This window comes from Vulpes lagopus, chromosome 12 (assembly GCF_018345385.1).
Source record: "Vulpes lagopus strain Blue_001 chromosome 12, ASM1834538v1, whole genome shotgun sequence".
Taxonomy (NCBI): Eukaryota; Metazoa; Chordata; class Mammalia; order Carnivora; family Canidae; genus Vulpes; species Vulpes lagopus.
In genome coordinates this window covers 50,644,663-50,666,359 of record NC_054835.1, presented here as the reverse complement: position 1 = coordinate 50,666,359, position 21,697 = coordinate 50,644,663, and the positions used below count along the sequence as shown (strand labels likewise).

The window sequence follows — 21,697 nt, the reverse complement described above, 5'->3', positions numbered from 1 at the left end:
TATTCCCATGGTTTCCAGTAAAGGGACCATTTTGAAGATGCTAAGACAGACGGACGAACTGCTGGTCATTATTTGTTAAAAGCTGAGAGAAGAGCACATCCTATTTAGGGGAGAGGCATTTGGAGAAAGCCTTCTAATGCTGTTTACTGCCCAAGAAAACTATTTTTGCTTTGTAGCCCCCTGGCTGTTAGCAACAGCTGGCATTGGCCAAAGAAGGCCTGGTTTCTATGGTGATGAAATTTGTGTGCTCCTTACAAGTCTTATTTCATAAGCACATCATCGGCCTCAACACAATCTTGATATTAAGATACCTTTTTATTATTCCAGTGATCAAACTAGAGGAGCCATGTCTTTATTTACCTCATCCCCACTTCTGTATTTTCTTCTACATCACCTGCCTACCATCTACAATGCTCTTCCTCACCATCTTTCTACTTATTCAAATTTATACCTCCCTATGGTCTTTTAAAATTTCTCAAAAAGCCATCTCTGACACATTTAGGCTGCAGAATCCTCTCCATTTTGGAAAAAAATTCTGGCACATGACCTCATCTACAACTACTCTTCCCCCTGGAATTTTGCTTCTGGCACACTAATCTCCTTGCCAGGCACACTCAGAACCTTGCACTAGCTGTTCCATGTACCTGCACTGTGCTTCTCCAAGGTATTTATATTGCTCACTTCCTCACAGCCTCCAGGTCTTTGATCAAATATCACCTACTTGGGGAAGCCCTCTTTGACAATCCTACTTAAAAATGTAAACCTCTGACAGACAGCTTTAAAGATGGCTCCCTAAGATCCCTGTTTCCCGGTGTTCATGTTCTTGTGAAATCCCCTCCCCTTGAGTCTTGGCTGGAATAAGTGACTCACTTCTAATGAATAGAAGTTGGCCAAACTGAGGGGATGTCACTTTCAAGATTAGGTTTGAAAAAGACTCTGTCTCTGTCTTGTTTACTTGCTGCTTGCTCTAATGGAAACCAGCTGCCATGTTTTGAGATATTTTATGGAGAGGCCCACATGGCAAGGAACTGAGTAAGGACTCTCGCCAACAGCTAGTGGAAAGCTGAGCCCCCCCCTCCCCCATCCAACTGCCTCAAAGGAACCAATCCTGCCAAGTACCATGTGATTGAGCTTGGAAGAGAATCCTCCCCCATGCAAGGCGCTTGAGATGGTTAGTCCCAATGGACACTTTGACTGCAGCATGTGATCTAGAGGACCCAGATGAGCCTGGATTCCTGACCCAGAAAACTAGAGATGACAAATGATTGTTGTTCTGAGACATTTTTGGGGAAATTTGTTACACAGCAATAGATAGATAACAAATACAGCACTCTCACTCCTCTACCTCCTCCCCAACGCCCAGTAATTCCTTCCTCCACCATGTTTTTCTCTATACTGCTTATCACTACTAACATGCTTTTAATTTTACTTCTTGGTAGACTCCCGCAACATCTCCTAAAATGTAAGATTCATAGAGGCAGGAATTTTTGTCTTTTTCTAGTCATCAGTATGTCCTTTTCATCAATATATGTCTAATCAATGCCTGGCACAGAATAGTCAGTCAATAAATATTTGGTGAATGAATACATGATATATTATGCATTGACAAATCATCTGTTTTTCCTCTTTCATTAGTCTTAAATTCCCAAAGAAAGTGGTTTCACCCATTAAACAATCTCTCATACAACCCATAAGCTTTAGAACTTTTTTTGTTACTTAATAAATATTTGCCCAGAGAATCAATTAATGAATAAATCAGGGGAAAATGTCTCTTGCTAAGTGCAGTACCAATTAAATCAGGGAAATGACAGGATGACCCATTATTTCAATGTCAGTGTCTTAAAAGGGTTAAGGAGCTGAGGCTATAATGGTAAAATAAAAACAAAAACAAATTTAAAAAAAAAAGAAAAGAAGAAAGAGAGAGAGGGAGAATTCTGGAGTTTGCTTTTCTACAAACAATATGTAGGTCATTGCCTTCCTGAGAAAATGAACTTATTTCTTTTCCATTATCCAAAAAAATCTATTAATGGAAAAAACAAATAAAATTTCCTCCTTTCTGGAAGACCTGCTTTTACCAATGTGACATAAGTAATTGCATATGCCTAGAAAGGAAGAGAAGTGCCAGCCATCACTTTGTAAAAAGAATCAAGGTAGATTCTTGAGAGTTAAGGCTTCAGTCATGTTGAGTTACAGAGCTATGATGATAGACTCCCAGGTATGTTTAAAACAATATCCATGAACAAGACATCACTCACGGGCTCATAGGAAGAGAGTGTTGGTGACCTACATGTTCTCAACCACATCCACACACAAGGACCACACATGAGAGATCTTTTATGAGCATTTCCTCTTTGTCCTTTGTATCAAGCTTATTAACTCTCAATATTCACCAGATTAGAGAAAGTACGGTATTGTGTGGTAATAAGAAGCATGCACATTTTATTCTTAAAGTTAGGCTGAGTCCACTCTTCCTAGAACAAGGAGGTAACATAGGATATTTGGGGATAAGTTCGTATGGGACAAAAGTGGGACAATTTGTTCAGATAATGGGTTTTACAAATTTGAAAAAGGTTCACCTAAATATATAAGTTATTTTGGTACCTAATATTTGCTCTAAATATCCTTCATATGTCTATCATCTTCCCTAGAACTACATTTTTTGCCAATTCCTAACTTTTAACTAACTGATATCTAAGCCTTCACTTGGACTGACCACTAATATATATAATGGAAGAAACCTAGTTATTCAATATCCTTGAAAACTCTTGTTCTCTTGCAAGTCAAAATAGACTTATTTAGGAAAATGTGTTAAAACAGCATCCTACTCAAGTCTTTTCTTCCAGTGTCAAGTGTGGTCATGGTCTTGTTTTGTATGAAACTAATGTCTTAGATTTACCACAATTCTCATGTTCTAAAAATAATCATCATAAGCAGGAGTTACATATATTAGTTACCTCTGGTCCCTCACTGTATCTTCCTCCTTCTCTCTCTCTCTGTCTCTGTTTTTCTTCCTCTTTCTCTCCCTCTGCTGATTTGAATGGTCTTGAATTCTGGATCCTGTACACTTTTAAACCTTTTAGCTTCATTTCAAGAACTCCTTAAATGGCATTCTACCAAACAGCTGCAGTTTAGGCTCTTTGTGTCACTTTACTGGTTAAGATTGGACATAGAGAGTGGTTGGCCTACAGTTTCCAAATTAAAGTGGCAAAGATACATTATTCTTTCTTCCTAAGGCTCTGACTCTTGCTTAGCTGTAATTAATACTTAGGAGAAATACTCCATCCAGTTCTATTTTCCTAAGGAGCTTTCCTTTCAGTTCATATGATCATCTAAGAGCTTAATGCACCTGATCAAAATCCACTTGGTTTGTAGAAAAGTTCGTACTTATCACCTGTATCTGCTGCCAACAGAAACAATTCAGTTGTATATGATAGAGAATTCATCTTCCAGAGGGCAAAGAAGATCAACATGTCAACACCTGTCTAAGTAAATACTCAAGAACAAAATTTCGAAGATTTTAATGCATGAAAAAAAAAAAGCTTTAGAGAAATTAAAGTGAACACAACAGAATAAAATTCTCTACTTCTAACTTATGTTAAAATAAGTCTAGAACTGGGCATCTGGCTGGCTCAGTCAGTAGTGCACACTACTCTTGATCTCAAGGTCATGAATCCAAGGAGCATAGAGCTTACTTAAAAAAAAAAATAGCCTCACATAAGATTGGAAAAAAAAAAGAGGAGGATTTTAACATAAATCTATAAACATGCATACTTTTATTTCCTCTCATATCATTATCTACAATTCTTGGAAAAAATTAACCTATTTTTCTTGAAAATTTTTGAGGGGGTATGTAAAAGCACATTTCAATGCTTGAAGTTACATACCCATGAATGTATATACACTTATATATGCAATTATTTGCTTTCAAAAGAAATTATAAACTGCTCCATCTGGTATTGAATATGGAATATGATAAAGTCACTTTTAGATATCTACATATATAGTGTCATGTAAAAGCTGACACTTTGAGAATACTTTTGACCAAAATTTCAAAAGAACTCAAGGTATATGACACACTGCTTAAAGCACTCACATAGGAAATTAAATTATCTTAATTGCATTTAACTCAACATTGACATTGACACTGCTGGACACAGAGCATTGCTGCCCCTTAAACAGAGGCCAGCAAGAGCAAAGCATAGGCTGAATGACTTTGTATAATAACAAAATAGAGCAATGCTTACCTTTTAATTCACTCTCCCCACAGAGGATCTATGAGCTGGGTGCTCCCAGCTGAGCAATGGTAAAAATGTTCTTTAGTTAATAATAAAGGAAAGAAAACTCCAGACACCAAGAACCCGAGTTAACCATTGACACAGGTTTGTTCCTACAGTTCCACCTGAGAATCTACACAGGGAGCCCTTGGCATCTTATAAAGCAAGCGATAGCCGGTCAGCTGAGACAGAGGTTACCTCACTGCCCCGTCCCTCTGGAGGAGGTACAGCGTGAAGGGCATTCAAGCAAACCCTGACTAAGTTTTCATGAGGTCAGGGATATGAAGGAGGAAGATTTCCTGAGCCATAAATATGCTCAACAAATATTTACAAAACAGGGTTGTTGAGAGGTAACCTATGGAAATGCTTCTACTCAATGCAAAGAAATCCTTTTTACCAGAACTCCTGTCTACCTCTTAGCAAGTGAAGGCTGAGATCAAATCCCAATGAAAACTGAGACAGGACAACTAGAAATAGCTAAGCATCCATTCATTCCTTTATTCAACATGCCTTTAATGATTAGTTACACTGTACGGCGCAGTTCTAAAGAACTAGCATCTTTGACTAAGACTGATAAATGGAAGATGGAGATGGAGGGAGGGTCCTCCCTCCTCCAACCACAAGGACCAGAGCTTAGGACAGAAATGATTAATAAAAAACACAGTCTTTGGTTCACATCCAGGATGCACAGTCTTAGAGTTACTCTGCCCCAGCAAATGGCGAGTGATTGTGTGGTCAAGCTAGCTGACCAGAGGTCCGAAAACTGAAGAATGAAGAAGTGAAGAGATGGCTAGAGCCAAGAGAAAGGTCCAGAAAATTGTGAACGGCAGCCACAAGAAACTAAAGAAATAACAATCCCAAGCTCTTCAGGACCTGGGGGAGCTGTATCTAGAAAAGTTCAAAAAGAAGATTGTGCAGACAAGGAATTAATACATGTCTTTATTCCAAAGAGCACTGGCAACTGGGAGACCCAGGAGGCCCCATCCGGTTTGTTCAGCCCTCCAAATTTAGGGGGTCATTTATGGGTTCTGACCATAGTTGGCATCTTGAGGTTTGGGCTTTCCCCCTCCCCCCATTTTTAAAAGCATGAATCCCTGAGGAAGCATGATATGAATTTTAATGTTAGTGTTATTACCAGGTTTGTGATAGTGGGAGCTACGTACCCTGTCTGCATCCCAGTTGTCTCATCTGTAAAATAAGGATGATAAAAACAAACACAAGACCTACCTTAGGAAGATTATTAGTGTCCCAAACCTGCTCGCTGTCATCAGGGATTTGACATTTTAACAGGAGCACTGATTGGCAACCTGCTACACAGCACCGGGTGTAAGAGTCTGAACCCTCTAAAGGATGGATCTTTTCAATTACCAGTAAATGTTAGGGAGGTGATGGACACAGAGTTGCCTCTTCTGCAGAGAAATCTGAATACCAGGGAACTAGGGCACGGCACGTCTGTACTAACTGAGGCAACTTCCACTGTGGTTTATCCATAATAAATCTGACTTGGTCATGTAGTGAGTATTTTATCACTTTCTCTGCTTGATTCCTTCCTTGTTTGAAAGCTGAGCTCCCTTTGTTAGCATTCCATCTGAAAGAACTTTTACAAGAACACCACGGTACACGTAACACCCTCCACTCCGCGAGGACCATTTCAGGAAAGGTAGCTCTGTTTGGGTGAGTGTTTGGATTGATCTGAGAAGATGAGACATCTAAACACAGCCTAAAAAAGACCGCAGAGAAGAGCAGGACAGCAGGCAAGATAGAGGACTTGGATGGTTTCCCAACTCCAACTGAGTCAGAAAATCACAGCGTGGCTTCATTCCTTTGTTTGAAGTAAATTCCCAGAACATCAGACACACCCATACTCACATGTAAGTAGAAAAACACTTTCTAAAGCCAGAGGAAAATGATATCTGGGTTGGCTTTTCTGTTGCGTGTCTATGCCTCCTAAATCTACCTTAACTGAAAATTAACTTCACTGAAGCTCAGCTTTGGTGAACTGCAATCCTCCCTGAAACAGAAAGAGATACCAAGGCAAATCAAAGGGGCCAGTGGGCGTTAGGATTTGTCAAGTAACCAGAGGATGAAAGAATCCATGAATAAAGTGTAAAAGCTTTAAGTGATAAAAAAAATTCTCTTTTTCCATAATCTGTACTTTATTGCCATTCAATGGTTTTAGTAATGGCCTAAAAAAAGGAGTTCGATTATACAAAGAGGCTACTTGTTATGTAGAAGTGTGGTATTATCACTCTGTCATTGAAAAATTGTTTTTGTTTGGTCAGCCCGATTCCTGGTTTTTTTTGTTTGTTTGTTTGTTTTGTTTTTGTTTTTTTAAGTCCTGTGAGCTAAAAACAAGTTTAAATGGTGAGGGCACAATTAAAAGAAGATTCTGTGACATTTGGAAGTTATCGGAAATTCGAATTTCAGTGTCCATAAATCAAGTTTTTTTTGGAATACGGACGGCCACACTCACTGGTTTGCATATTGTCAATGGTTGTTTTCAGTCTACAATAGTAGAGTCCGGTGGCCCTCAGAGCCTCAACAGAGACCATGTAGCCATCAAAGACTAAAATATTTAGTATCTGGTGCTTTACAGAAAAATGTTTGCCAATCTCCACACTTGCTAACATACACAATTCATGCTTCTCCAATGACAATGTTCTTCTTCTCTGATTAATGATTAATACAGGGTTAGCGCCAAGTCGACTGTATAATCTAATATGTTTCTATCATACAATCCAGCAATAATCCTCCTTGGTCTTTACCCAAAAGAGTTAAAAACTTTGCCCACACAAAAACCTACACATTGGCATTTAGAGCAGCTCTATTCACAGTTGCCAAAAACCTGGAACCAACCAAGATGTTCTTCAGTTGGTGAATGGATAAGTAAACTGTGGTTAAAGCACGAAGGAATCTTAAATACATATTACTAAGTGAAAGAAGCCAATCTGAGACGGCTACATACCATATGATTCCAACTATACGACATTCCAGAAAAGGCAAAACTATGGAGATAGTGGAAAGATTTGGGGAAGGGTAGCATGGAGAAAATAGGCAAAGCCCAGAGAACTTTCAGAGCAGTGGAAATACTCCTTAAAGTTTTAAAATGAGTGATTCATGTCATTTTGCATTTGTCCAAACTCATGGAATATACAACACCAAGAATGAACCCTAAGGTAAGCTATAGGTGTGGTGCTTGTGATGGGTCCCTGTCGGTTCCCTCTTGATGAAAAAAAAAAAAAAAGCACCACTCTAGTAAGTGATGTTGGTAATGGAATAAGCTATGCATGAGTTGGGGCAGGGACTAGATGGGAAATCTGTACCTTTCCTCAATTTTACTAAAAACCTACAACTGCTTTATAAAAAGCTGAAAAATCTTTTTAAAAAATCCTATCTTGGGGCACCTGGGTAGCTGAGTCAGTTAAGTGTCTGCCTTTGTCTCAGGTCATGATCCCAGGGTCCTGGCTCAGTGGAGAGCCTACTTCTTCTGTCTCTGCTCCTCCCCTGCTCATGCCCTCTCTCCAGTGCATACGCACTCTCTCTCTCTCTCTCTCTCTCTCTCTCTCTGTCAAATAAAGAAATAAAATCTTTAAACAAATTTTTAAAAAATCCTATCTTTCCTTCAAGTTCTTTTTATTAACTCCTTCCCTGTCTACTGTAAACATCAATTTATAATTTATTTTAAAAATGATTTTAAGAAAGAACAAACTTTCAAAAGGCACCGTTCTTTTTAATTTATATATTACAGTCCTTTGTTACAAATCTCATTTCATTTATTGAATTTTATTTATTTTATTTTTTAAAAAGATTTTACTTATTTATTCATGAGAGACACAGAGAGAGAGAGAGGCAGAGACACAGGCAGAGAGAGAAGCAGGCTCCCCGTGGGGAGCCCGATGGTGGATTCGATCCTGGGAGCCTGGGATCACCACCTGACCTGAAGGCAGATGCTCAACCACTGAGCCACCCAGGCATCCCTGAATTTGCTCTCTTAAAGAGCAATCCAGTCCAGCATTTTTATATGATGATGTCTTACATTTCAACAAATGATTTAAATAAAAATGATGAAGTTGACTGTATCAAAAAAAGCCTGATATATTGAATCATGCAAAGAGGCTAACAGCTGCATTATCCTTCCTAGAGGAGGAAAAAATGGGAAGAATACCTTTAAAAATCCCTCGCAGATATTAAAGTGATATATGTGTTTATCGGAGATAATATGAAGAAGAGTGCAAACAAAGCAATAAAGATTCATCACAAGCCTGACTGCCCTTCGGTAAGACGATTTGCCTTCTTTTCCCCTATTGTTTTAAGATAAAATTGAGATTCAAATTGTATTAGCAGTTTTGATTCCTGTTTTTTAACCTTGGTCAAGGACCTCTTGATGTCAGAGAATGCATTCCCCTTAACCTTGGAATTCCCAACATCCAGGAGATACAAGACAAGCAGGTCTTTGGAGGCCTGTGTGCTGGCTTCCCAGTACCCCCGTCCCACCCATATTTCCTGGTAAGGTTGATACCGTGCTGTGGGCATTAACTGAAACCGTGCCTGCAGAGAGCTTTCTAAACTGGCAGGCATGCCACAGATGTGATGCAACATTTGAAGGCATGCCCAAGCATTAGGTACATCCTGATGCTGTGCAACAAGCGCCTGTATGTTGAGAAGCTGTCACTCTCCTCAAGGAAGCGTGCTTCTGAGGGAATGAGGATTACATCAGAGGTGGCTCACTGGATTTCCAAAGACACCCTCCTCTTAGAGAGAGACAATTTTTGCTTTTATTAATCCTGTCTTTGTCTGTCCTCGGGAAGATTTGAGGTAATTACCTGGATACTTCAAGCTCCCAATCCCCTAACTGACTTCCTTACCACACCGATTACTTCATTAGGAGAAAAACTTGAGGGAGACCCATTTACCTGCCCAGTTGGTTCACTTCTTCCTCACTTTTCCCATTGGAGGCAGAGTCTTGTCCTTCTGTGCTTGTGCCCTTTTGTCCTCTGTCAAACTTCAGGGATGAATTATAGAAAGGAAGGTTCTTGTTGCCTCATTCCCTTCCAAGTCAGTTTTTTTTTTCCTATGCTTTCCTCCCCCCCACCCCCCCTAAGTAAGAATTAAAAGTGATATTTCATTTGACAGCTGGTAACTAATCCCACCTTAGCAGGAAGGAGAACAGGAAGCCAGCAAAGCAATTTTCCATTCCGATGTCCCTTTCAATTTTTTTCCACATCAGGTACTTTTCAAAATCTAGACGTTTCCAGTGAGTCTGTCTATCTTCTTGTTTGGTCTCCTGGAGTCACATGTCCTTTAACTTCTTCTGCACCCGCCGATGAAAACCCTGACTGAACTGATGTTTGTAATTGAAGGAAGGAGAACTTGAGAACTTTTGAAATTCCAGAGGGAATATAACTGAAATGGGATTCCTTTGCTTATGCAAACGGGATTTTGGCTTTTGTAAAGATAAAGTTCACCCAGCGAGTCCCCCAAACCACACATCAAAATGCTTCATATTGTAATGAGAACTACAACTTCGACTCCTGAAATAAGTCTCTGCTCAACTATTTCCCCTTCTGGGCTGCCTTCCTCCCTTCTCCTCCTGCCTCCCATCTTTCCTTTCTTCTTCTCTCTCTTCCTTCCTTTCTCCATCCTTTCCTCCTTCCTTTTCTCTCTGCTTGCCTCCCTCCCCTATTCATTTCTTTCTTTCTTTTCTGTTTAAATACTAAAGGGCTCTGTGCATTTTTATATGTTCCAAGCATTCCAGAATGTATATGAAGCAGAAGAAAAAGGAAAGAGTCAAGGAAAGAGTTGACTTGAATTTGTTTCGTCAAGGAACAACTCATTTCAGCATTTTCATAAGCCAATGTATGATATTCCAATGAATGATTTTTAGAAAGATTTATTAATTTATTTGAGAGAGAGAGAGAGAGAGAGAACGCATGCATGCATGGGGGTGGGGATGGGAGGGGGTAGGCAGAGGGAGGGGCAGGGAATCCCAAGCAGACTCCTCACTGAGCACAGAGCCCGAGGCAGGGCTCCATCCCAGGACCCCCAAGATCATGAACTATGCTGAAATCAAGAGTCAGACACTTAACTGACTAAACCACCCAAATGCTCCTCAATGAATTTTTTTTTTAATAATGAAATTATAGTTTCCCAAAGTGGGTGATTTGTACAAGATATGAAAGAAATATATTCACGTAAGTTGCTATCATTTCAAATGAAACAATTTAAGATGATGTCTACAGAAACATGTTAAATTCTGTATAAATCACATTTAACATTGTTCTGTTTTTCTGAATTTTTAAAAAAATTTCCAAGTGCATATTTTTACTGAAGCGATAACAATTAGTATCTAAATAAAAGAAATAAATACCTACTGAGTGCATGATAGTAGCAGGGACCTCTTTCAACGCCTCTGATGTATTAACTCACTTATTTTTCTCACTTAACCAGTGGGTAAGCTGAGGAAAGCACCCGTGTCTTATATATCTGCTCAAGACCCCAATCTAATCAATAATGGCCCCAGGAAGTCTGGCTATAGAACCAGAGATCTTAACCACTTGTTTTTGTCTAGGTATCAGCCGAGCAAATCTTTCTTTAGTTTAAAAATTATATTGTCTTGATTAGATATCAACAAGGAGTCCTGGACTGAATTTCGCCTACCCCCCCAGATGAAAGCAAAATCATCTCAAATTATAGTCACTAGAGATCAGTTTTTGCATCTCTGGTTCTAAATACAGTTAATAAAATAGGCAAATACATCTAAGTTATAAGGAAAATCTCAATATCTGGTTTAGATAGTCTCTTTTTGACAGACTTAAAGTTCAAGGTAAGACAAATGTATTGGGTAAATTTATTTCTTAGCATAAGATTTTGTATGATTATTTAGTGTGTGCTAAATAATTCACCCAACTCAGACTGATTTTCATCTCTAAGGAACTTCTCAGCCTGCCTCCAGTACCCAGCTGCAGAGTGCCCCTGCCTGACCTCTAGATTCCCTGAGAGATCCGATGTGAAGGTCAGTGCCAGCTCCTTCGGGTCCTTTCAAACCCTGACCACGTTTCATTTGAGTTTCATATTATAGCTCGTATTCTTGTGATAAAGTCCATTCTCTGCCTATTTTACTTGTTTACTTGTTTGAATACACTCAAATTCCTAGGACTTTTGGATCACTCACAAACCAGTAAAGAAACACCACGAAATTATAACTCCTTGAATCTTTTCACTGAATCTCACACCTGTTATGTAATAAAGCAAATGTAGAATTAGAATTTCTGAATTTTTCTAGAAGGAGGGAGGAGAAAAAAGGAATAAGGCAGAAGATAGGAAAGCATCCTCATCTTTTGGAATAGGTTTAGATCAAGATATATATATATATATATCTTCTCCCTCTGCCTATGTCTCTGCCTCTCTCTGTGTGTCTCTCGTGAAAGAATAAATAAATAAAATCTTTTTTTAAAAAAGGTTGAATTTTAGGTAATATGAATGCTTAAAAGAAGCACAAACCCAACTGGTATGAGATCAACATAGGGACAATTTAATCCACTGGTGATCAGCAAAAGTTGCACTCAAGTGGTAATTTCATATTTTCAAGAGGTATAAAAGTTTATGCACATATTCTGAACCTAAAGAAAAACATGAACAAAGACAGAATAGAGAAACTATTGGGGAGAAAACAGTGTTACAGGTTGATGTGGTTTGGGGCACCTCCTATGAAGCAACTGCTGAAAAAAGCGGTGCCAGATGCTGGGAGAATTTCATCTTTCACAGAGGATCCTGTGTTCGCTGTGGTAGGCAATGTGGGGCCAACCAAAGGCCAGAGTCAGAATGGGAATCTGCTCACAAATTTGAGTAGAAAAAGACAATGCGTAGGGGAGGCGCATAAAAAAAGGGGGTTGAACAAATCAGTAGTCATTTATTAGTGAGAGCTGAAGTTAGTGAATAGAGAGAGGATTAGGCAAAAATAAACCAAATAAAAATGGTTTTATGTTATTTAGCAGTTGATAAAACTAAGCAATAAGGCAGAGAAGAGCCAAAGATAATTCTGATTTTTGATGATCTGAGTATGTGGGAAGAATTCTGCTGAAGATTCTTTGCTTCTTAATGAGAAGAATATTTTTCAATGGCATCAACTAAGTACAAGCAACCAATGTACGAGCAACATTACCAGAAAGTCAGAAAACTGGGTTCTACCTCTGGACTGAAAATAAACCACAGTTATGACCCTTGTGAAGACACTATGTTTTTGCAGCTTTGTTTTCTGGTATGCAAGGTAGGGTTGGATGATCACCATTATTTCTTCTAAATATTTAATTTCTTTGTTCCATATTATAATGAAGCTTCATAAGTAAGAATAGGGATTGTCTTTTGTTTTGTCTACACTGCAAAATCAATGCCTAACACTAGTACCTACACTGTCGCATGGGCTCAAATAAATACATGCTTAATGAATGAATGAATGAATAAATCAACAAAAGACTGTGTGTTTATATCAAGATGAAAGGACTGATCAATTCAGTTTTTGTTTTTTTGGGGTGTGTGTGTGTGTTTAAGATTTTATTTATTTATTTGAGAGAGAACAAGAACGATTACAGAGGGAGAAGGAAAGAGAAAAGCCAACTCGCCCCTGAGCAGGTAGCCAATGTGGGCCTCAATCCCAGGACCTGAGCTAAAGGCAGAAGCTTAACCGACTGAGCCACCCAGGCACCCCTTGTTTTTGTTTTTAAGTCAAAGTAGCCACATGAAGCTTTAGCTTCAGTATTAGAGCTGGATTAGACACCAAAAAATTATAGTCACACTTCTATAGTCTTCAAAGTTATTTGCTATGGCTCGTATAGCTAATGTTCCAGCCATTATTACTCTTCAAAATGGAAAATTTCTGTACATTTCTGTAGATCCCTTATTCCCATTGTTATCTCTACAGGTTACTAATACTATATAAAATAGAGATCTAGTTGAGACTGAGATGGAAGGAGTTACTTTGAAATTTCACTGGTTTGGAAATCTTGCATTTGGTTGTAGATTTCTATAGTGCTGTTTGAAGATAAAATACATCTTGAATGTTTTTTTTTTTCCTACAATAAATTGACTGACTCTATTTATAATGCCATTATTTTGGTACCTTGTAAATCACAATCCAGCTTAGAAAGCACCATATTTCACATTGAACTATTGTATCGATTCACAAGGACAAAGAATGAAGAGGCCAAAATTCAGCAGAACTGTGTAGACAAACCTCTGCACACAATTATTCTAGAAAGTGTATTCACAGTTTCTCCTTTTCTGATCTATGAGTTTCAAAAGCAGGTTGCTAAGTATTAATACATTCTCTTCCCCACAACAAAAACACGCATTACAAAATATCTTAATATTTAACACTATATATACAAAATACCTAGATGATAGATTGAATGTAATGAAGATGTTGGAAGTTGTATCTAACGGCCTATGTGCTACCTTATCCCAATCCCAATCCCTGCTATTTTTCCTTCTTATTTGAAATTTAATAATATAATAAATTGGATATGCAAACCATTTAGTCTATGCTATAGACTAAAAGTATAATAAGATAAAAATTGGACCTTCATAAGATAAAATAAAACAATAATAATAAATACTTTGTAAGATAAAATAATACTTTGTAAGATTACATTTAATATTACCCCAAATAATACTTTGTAAGCATAAAATAATGCTTTGTAAGATTATATTTAATATTATCCCAAATAAGTAAATGTAGAGTATTCATTTCAATAACTTATGAATCACAGAAGGTGTTTTTACGGTGATTTGCACTCACATTACAGCAAAGATGTAATTACATTGTTTATCCAGAGTATTTTAATAAGCTCAGTGTTAGCATTATAGTCTTAATAGTGAATTTAGGAGGAAGTTTAAGTGAAACTATTCTCCTCTCTTATGCAAACTGTAATCTCTATGAAGTGGGGTTTGGTAGAAGAAAGAGATGTCACTGTGTGTACATGTGTGTATGTGTGTCTGTCTGCTTTGATGGAAGAGCGAAGAAACTAATGAAGTAACATTCCTGTTGTTTACAGGAATAAAATGTTCTTGAGCGGGTGAGATGGCTACGCTCTCTTAATAATGGGAAATAGGAATATTAGCACTACATTTCCGATTACTGAACCCATCTATTTTGTTTCGCCTGCCCACAGAGCAGAAAGACATACATTGTTCTGGCAGGACTGAATATGCAAGGTTGACCTTCTCGTTCCCCTTGAACCAATTTTCACAAAATGGGACCCAGTGAAAGAAAACACAGGGATCCCCAAATGCATACTGAAAAGTAATCCATTTTTCACTCATCAGATAACAGCACTTAATGACTTGGGTAACCCAACTTCACTCTCCTATGGCCTTAATGAAAAGGCCAGTTCATTCCATTAGGAAATCAGTGAGATGAATCGTAATGAAAAACCATGATTCTTTGCCAGGATTTAGCAAAGGCCATGAATAGCCCAGCTTAAAAGTTGAATTTCTTGTTTTCCTTCCTGTGTGGCTCTCTTTGAAAAGACAAGAAAATGGTCCATTTGGTCTTTGGAAAACCCATCTCAAAGTGTGAGGCACTGCCAACTGGTTAGGTTCATCCCAGGTAAATGAAGCCACAGGAGAATTAGGAATAAAATGACCAGAGGGCAAATTTGCAAATGAAGACAAAGTAACATGTTTAGATATTCTTGCTAATGTAGTGAGGATAGTGAACAGTTCGTATTTCATAGGAAAGAGCACTTTCTGGGCATGGAGTCCTGACACATGAAAGTGTTTTGTGCCTCCCCCCTTCCCCCATTCCCATCACCCATGAGTTCTCCTCTCTGATGTGGTTCTGCTATAACATGACATAAGTGTTCTTAAAGATCACCGTGCTACACATGATCTAGGGGGAAAAGAAGGACTTAGAGGAAAACAGGGTGGGGGCATAATACTCAAAAGTTTGGTCAGTAATATGTTAAAAAATGAAATTAAAAAAAAAAAAGTAGAACCCTAACAGAAGGAATGGCCAAGTTTTACACTTCTCAGTATTTTTGTTTGTTTTTTTGTTTGTTTGTTTTAATTTTTTTTATACTTCTCAGTATTAAGGAATGCATAAATACTACAATAAATATGGTATTTGCCTTGAGAAAGGCCTGAGGTTTCCTTGTGGCCGTGGGCATCAGAAGAAAGGTTCATAGATTATAAGTTATTACAAAGTGGTAGAAGGAAGATTATCTGAAATCTGATGGAAAGTTGTAAGACCAGGGATGGGTGCATGAGTCCGTAACACATGTGGTGCCCTGAAATGATGGGTAGATGTCCAAGGATTGTGCAGGTGGGTTTTGTGTATTTCTGTGCCACTCAGACCAGGTAGTACAGTTGTTTTCACTCACCTAGTGTTTCTTGAAGACAAAATCACATCTAGGCAAACACACAGCTGGCTCAAATTTCATATTATGCTCACATTGTTTCCTTGTATAGCAAATGCACTGGAACTAACTTACATTTTCAAAACATGTGTTACAAGCAGGACTGACTATATATTCTCACATTATACTTATTTAGTACCTAAACAGTCAAATGAAGAGTTCAAGATTTTCTCATCCTTGTGGAGATTTCCAGGTAGCTGCTCAGGGTTGTGTTGACATATTATATTATTCTACCTCTATAGTCATTAATTGGCCCCAATGGTACCATTCCCCTACTCATGCTAGAGGACCATAATTATGGTGGAATTGAAGAAATTGATCAAGAGCTTCCTTTCTTCTTGCATGATGGAGTGCCGAATTGATCGGATTGATTGGATTATGTTATCCTTCCAACTCCTCTTCCATCTTCTATCCTGCTGGTTTTTGTTTTTGTTTTTTGTTTTTATAATTCTTCTATTTATTCCAGATCTTAATCTCAGTATTCTATAGCATATCAACTTAGCATTGCTACATTCTGAAAATTTCTTATCCATGAAATCTTCTTTTCTTATTTCCTTTACAGTTGGGTTTTGTTGTTACTGTTTTGTTGTCTTGTTGTTGTTCCAAGTCTGTGACACTAATCCACTCACACAAAATACCCAAAGCAAATGCTTTTCACTATATCTCATCTGGTTTTTCAATAGTGTGCAGAGTTCAGAATCTTCTCTGTCTAGGAATCTTATTCACTCTTTGGAAAAGATTTTACAAGGATCCAACATAAATATAAAATAACAGGAACACCCACACCATGCTTGGCCTCTTTTTCAGCATGTTTTTAATGCTAATCCAAGAAAACAGCCTGTAAAATATGCACACACGTATGTACATTGCAGATCTTCTTGTAAACATCCCTTCTGTGATTAAATTGATTCCTGAGGAATTGGTTAAGACAAGCAGTACCAAAGGTCACTTTCAAAACTTCCTGTGCCCCTGAGAATGTTTTGTGTTAATAATATGCATTAGTTTTATAGCCACTTAAGAAGACCTCGTTTATGTCAAACCAGAAACAGAGCCAAGATTAAACTAGGGTAAAACCCTACCACTTCTATAGAATCAAAAGAATGCAGACTTCTGGAAACAAAAGAAAGCCGAGTTTGGAAAGACTCACTGAAAGTCTCAATCTCTTGATATTTTATCCGAAAGCCTCCACACAAACAAAAAGCAACAGGTAACTGTGTCATACAGGGACAGAGGCTGTGTGTTGATCAGCTAGGATGATAGATGAGAAACACAGGAAAGAGCCAGACTTAGGATCACAATTTTTAAAAAGTAAAACAAAACAGAGGAGTTGGATTCTCCATGCTAATAAACTCACTAAACAGGATTTCTTTGCCATTGTAAATAAAGTAAAAATCTTAGAGAACCTTTTAAACTTCACATTTAGGGATGTGTGTTTCTTCATTTTCTTGAATACAAATAAGCAAATACCAATCAATCAATCACAGGCCCCTTCCGGGGCAAACTTGGCTTGAATCATCAAATGGGGATACCACGTGAGAACAATATTTGCTTTCTCCAGTTAATAGAAAATCAGCAGATGTTTCAGAGAGAGAACATGACTTCACGGACAGTATTAAACCATCTTACCTACATCGCTTTGAAGACAAATGTTTCCATTTCCTTTATGGAGCCAATATATTTTGCTTTCTCAGAGTAGCACAACACAATTCCATAAACCATAGATGGCTGGTGAGTCACTTATTTTCTTCTCTTTTTTTTTTTTTTCCTAGAGATCAGAGATTATCAGAGCTTGAAATTTGAATGTTTTGTAACTACCCCAACTCTCCAAAATTGCTCATGAAATTTCTGAAGTTTTAAGCAGAGAAGGAAAACACGTTTTTAAAAAATCAGATTCTTTTTAAAGTGGGAACTCAAATTACCAATGTCCTGCCCTTACTGGGTTGCTGTTGTCATATTCTACATGGGAGACTTCTCTCATATGATTGTAATTACCAACATAACCAAGCTATTAAGAGTATGGCATCAGGGCCTGCCCGTAATAGTGCCTAAGGTGATTTGTTTTAAAAGGGAGAGAAAGAACTGCAGATGAATGAACTGTAGGAAACTGAATTGTGCAAGTTATGCACTTCAGCAGCACTGTCCCAAATCCAGCTCATTCGGCCCAGCTCAGGTATCAGTAACTGGAGGAGGGCAAGGAACAGCAATCAGTCAAAAGCACTCCTGTCTGATCAGTTCTAAGCTTGTGACAGGTAATGTATTGTACAGTTAGGTCCTCCAGGAGAGGGGGTAAGACATAGAAGAGTCTAATGGTGGGACTAGCCACTCCTAAATGTGGGTCAAAATGATTTAAGTATAAAGGAAAAAAGATAAAGAAATAGCGTATAACCATTGTGCAGAAAATACATCCAGGATTTCTCATCATTTCTACTCCAGCAGATTTTTACTATTTATTTTACTTTATTATGTATTTTATTTGTTTAGCTGGACATAGATGCTCTTGTTAATTGCTAATTTCCTCACTCACACTCAGCTTCGCGTACTGATACGTCTAATCTGTAAGCATTTCTGAGCTCTGTCTTGGATGCTGTGATCTTGAATGATTTGCTTGAATCTACTACCTGAAACCTGCTGACATTCCAACCTATTGGCTGGTCTCCTGGTACTTTACCACTTGTCCTGAGAGAGTGTGGATTTTCTGTCCTTCTTTGGTTACCTATATTTGGGGTCAGTGCCTCTCTTTCAAATAGGTTTGTCCCATAGCCAGGTTAACTCCTCAGTGCAAGTCCATTAGTGGTTTTCTGTACTTCCATTTGGGCATATGAAAGGAAAATCCTAGCATGATTGGGGAACACAGTTTGGATGCCTGACGCCTAGCCAGCACTCTGCACATGTCAGTAAAAGAACGTGTTAATGAATTGACTTGGCAAAGTCAAACTGTTGAGTCATCTAAACATGCAGACATAGCTTGTGCTATGACAGCGCCAATCTCCATGCATCAGCATATAATGGGAAGCAGATTGCTACCAGTTCTCTCAAATTAGTCAGGAATGGACAAAATAGCTTCTACTAATAACAATTTCCTAGCATGCCTCTGTGAAGAAGAAAGTGCATAGAAAAAAGCAGGTATTTCACCTCTGTGGTACATTATGATAGGTGGTTATGACTCGTGACCTTTCCCATCATTCAAACAGTTATCCTCAAAAAATGTTTAAAAATTATATATATATATAATTATATATATAGTAGATATTGTAAATATATATAACAATATAAAACACACATATATATTTATGAGATACAGAAATAGAACTCTTGGGGGGATGATTTCTGAAATAAAATAATAAGTAAGTTCTGGACCATTTCATTAAATCTCATTAACCAGTTGAGTCTTGTTTCAGAGGGTATCCATATGAGATGATAAGCACTAACTAGGTGTAGAAAATAGTAAGTATTTATTAGATCACATAAAATTGAATTGTATGATGTTGAAAAGAAGTCACAACGTGACTACATAGTTTGAAAAAACTGGTCTTAAAATTGAGAGATCTAGCTCGTAGTCTCAACTTTGCCACTTACTCATCTGTGATCTTGAGATGCCACTTCACTTCCCCTCGTTTCAATGTTTTATTGGCAAAGTTGAGATAGCCAAAAGTCAAACCTTAGATTTTTTTTTTTCCAGACTAGAAATTCCATGACCTTGGATAAGCTTTTGTCTTATAGTTTCATTGTAATTCACTATTCTATGAGAATAAGCTAAAACTTTAGATATGTCCTCCTTTGCTCTTTCTTTTTAACATGCAAACCAACTCTCAGATGGTTTTTAATTTAATGGGTTAGAATGAAATCAGCCAAAGCATTTCACCTTAAAGGTGACTGTATAATGTGTCATTCTGATGTTCAGTAATATTGCTGGCTTATGATATGCTAATCAGGCCTATCTCTGAAAATGGAGCTACAAATACATACATTGCAATTCAGGCACAGAATTTTCCCCCATCACAAATACTGTGGTTTCTTGATGAAGTGAGTTAGAAATGTCTCATGCTTGAGTACAAATGGCTTTGAGTGGAGTATAGAATCTTTACATGGAGGCTGCTTCGTTAGCTTGGCCCTTGGGATGGTGATGGTGGTATTCAGATTCAGAGCCATGGAAAAAATGTGTGCTCTGACTAAAAATGGAGCAGGATCCTGTCATAGAAATACATCCATTCTGGCACCTGGATCCTAGTATTCTTGTTCCTGATCCTTTACTATTTGTTGGTTTGGTCAGTGGACAAAAGGAAGTTGTTCCAAAACAACCAGATGGAAAACCATAAGCTCAGTGAAACCCGAGAATTGTTTGAACAGGCGCCACATGCAGCAGGTAACAGTGCCAAAACGGGTCAAAACTCCCCAAAGCACAGGAGTGTCAACTATGCGTTACAGGGACTTCAAAATATTAATTGTCATCCATCCAAATTTCAAAAAAGAGCACCTGCTCTATGTATGGAAGGAATTAGTATCTCTTTACTTCAAGCCAGCCTCAGTCAGCAGCAGAGGTGGACAGAATGAGACACAGAACTGCAGAGCCACATGAAGTGTCTTCTTCTCTTTTTTTGCTAAGTCAGGGTACCCATTCTCTAGGGAGCAGAAATCTCTCCTTGAGGGCTCATTCTCGTGATTACACAAATTCTATACTAATGACACAGACTCTAAAAATGAGAACTCACCACTAAGCCTAGTAAACCAAGAAACGCAGTAAGACATCCTGCCCTGGTCCTTTTGGCCTTTACTTTAGTTACATAACTATTAGTAAATAATGAACCCTCTCATTATACATTTGAATTGCACTTGTTTCAGGCATTTTCTGAGAAAAAGCTTGTATCATGATAAAGGAATAGAAACTAGGTTTGTTCGGTATGTCCTCATTTTTCCCCAGAATAGCCACAAATCCATTACTGCCAACTAGTTAAAAGAGAATGAGCACAGAGAGAAAAACTCACAGGGAAACAACCATCTTGAGCTATTTATAGCAGCTTTTGCCTGTGTAGCCTTTGCTATAAAGGTCAGACACTAGGTTAAGCACTTCAAGTATGTTATCTTGCTTAATCCTTATAACCTCATGTGTCAATACAAAATTATCACTCCTATTTTACAAATAAAAATGTGAGCCTTGAAAAAGTTGGCCTCAAAGTCACATAAGCTAGTGAGCGTCCCAGGTTCTCCTCATCACTGGCCTTCCTCTTCTACTTGGGCTTTTGCATTATGGCACTTGGGGCAGAAGTGAACTTGTCAGCCTCTTTCATCTAAATGAGAAATTTCCTCTTGAATGAAAACAGATTTCTGCAGGGTATTCTAGAAAGAAGGAAAATGCACATTGGCAGAACCCAGCCATTGATTGAATGTTAACTGTCTTGGATGTTGCAACTCTCTTGAAAGTAAATACGAAGTAGCATATACCAAACTCTTTTTCAGGACTCCTCTTCATCAAGAGTGGTCTAATACGTTGCGTTAGTCACTTTTTTCCCCTTGAACTCTCACTACTTCATTAAAAAATATGTGTCTTCCTCTGACTGTTAGAATAGGGCTCACACTGTCACAAAAGTGATTGTCAGGGTCATCCTGAGAAAACACCAGGCTCTCTTGAACCAGACACACATACTGGAGGTCAGATGGGGCACTTCATTCATTTCCTGAAATTACTTAAGCCCTTGAAACTGATACTGATCTGCAAGTTCCTGGATGTTCTAAACACCCAAACCACAATGGGATTGTGGAAAGAGAAGGTTGCAAACTGGTTCTCTGGGATTAACCAAATGGGATTTTCATTCGATATGATAATGAGCAAGTTGAAATTCAAGAATTTGACAAAATCTCGGTAAAGACAACGAATTATAGAGTTGAAGAGGATTTGATCATCCTCACTTTAAAATCTACAGGAGTTACCCAGCTTTACTCAGTCTTTAATGAGACTTAATGCTTAACCATCTGTTTGTTAAGTGACTTCCCCCAGAGGCTCACTTCCATTTAAAC

The 21,697-nt window shown here is 38.1% G+C and overlaps 2 protein-coding genes across 5 annotated transcripts in view; one reads left to right on the top strand and one right to left on the bottom strand.

Annotated features, from left to right (window-relative positions):
• Positions 1 to 4,384, bottom strand: part of KCNJ16 (potassium inwardly rectifying channel subfamily J member 16) — a 56,369-nt gene extending 51,985 nt beyond the window's left edge. For all 3 annotated transcript variants that reach the window (XM_041724228.1, XM_041724227.1, XM_041724226.1), the window contains exon 1: positions 4,245 to 4,384. The gene's annotated coding sequence lies outside the window, so the exon portion shown is untranslated. The remainder of the gene's footprint in view (positions 1 to 4,244) is intronic.
• LOC121472802 (formin-like protein 18) overlaps positions 1 to 21,697 on the top strand; it is a 166,041-nt gene that overhangs the window by 80,910 nt on the left and 63,434 nt on the right. The gene's annotated exons all lie outside the window — the stretch shown is intronic.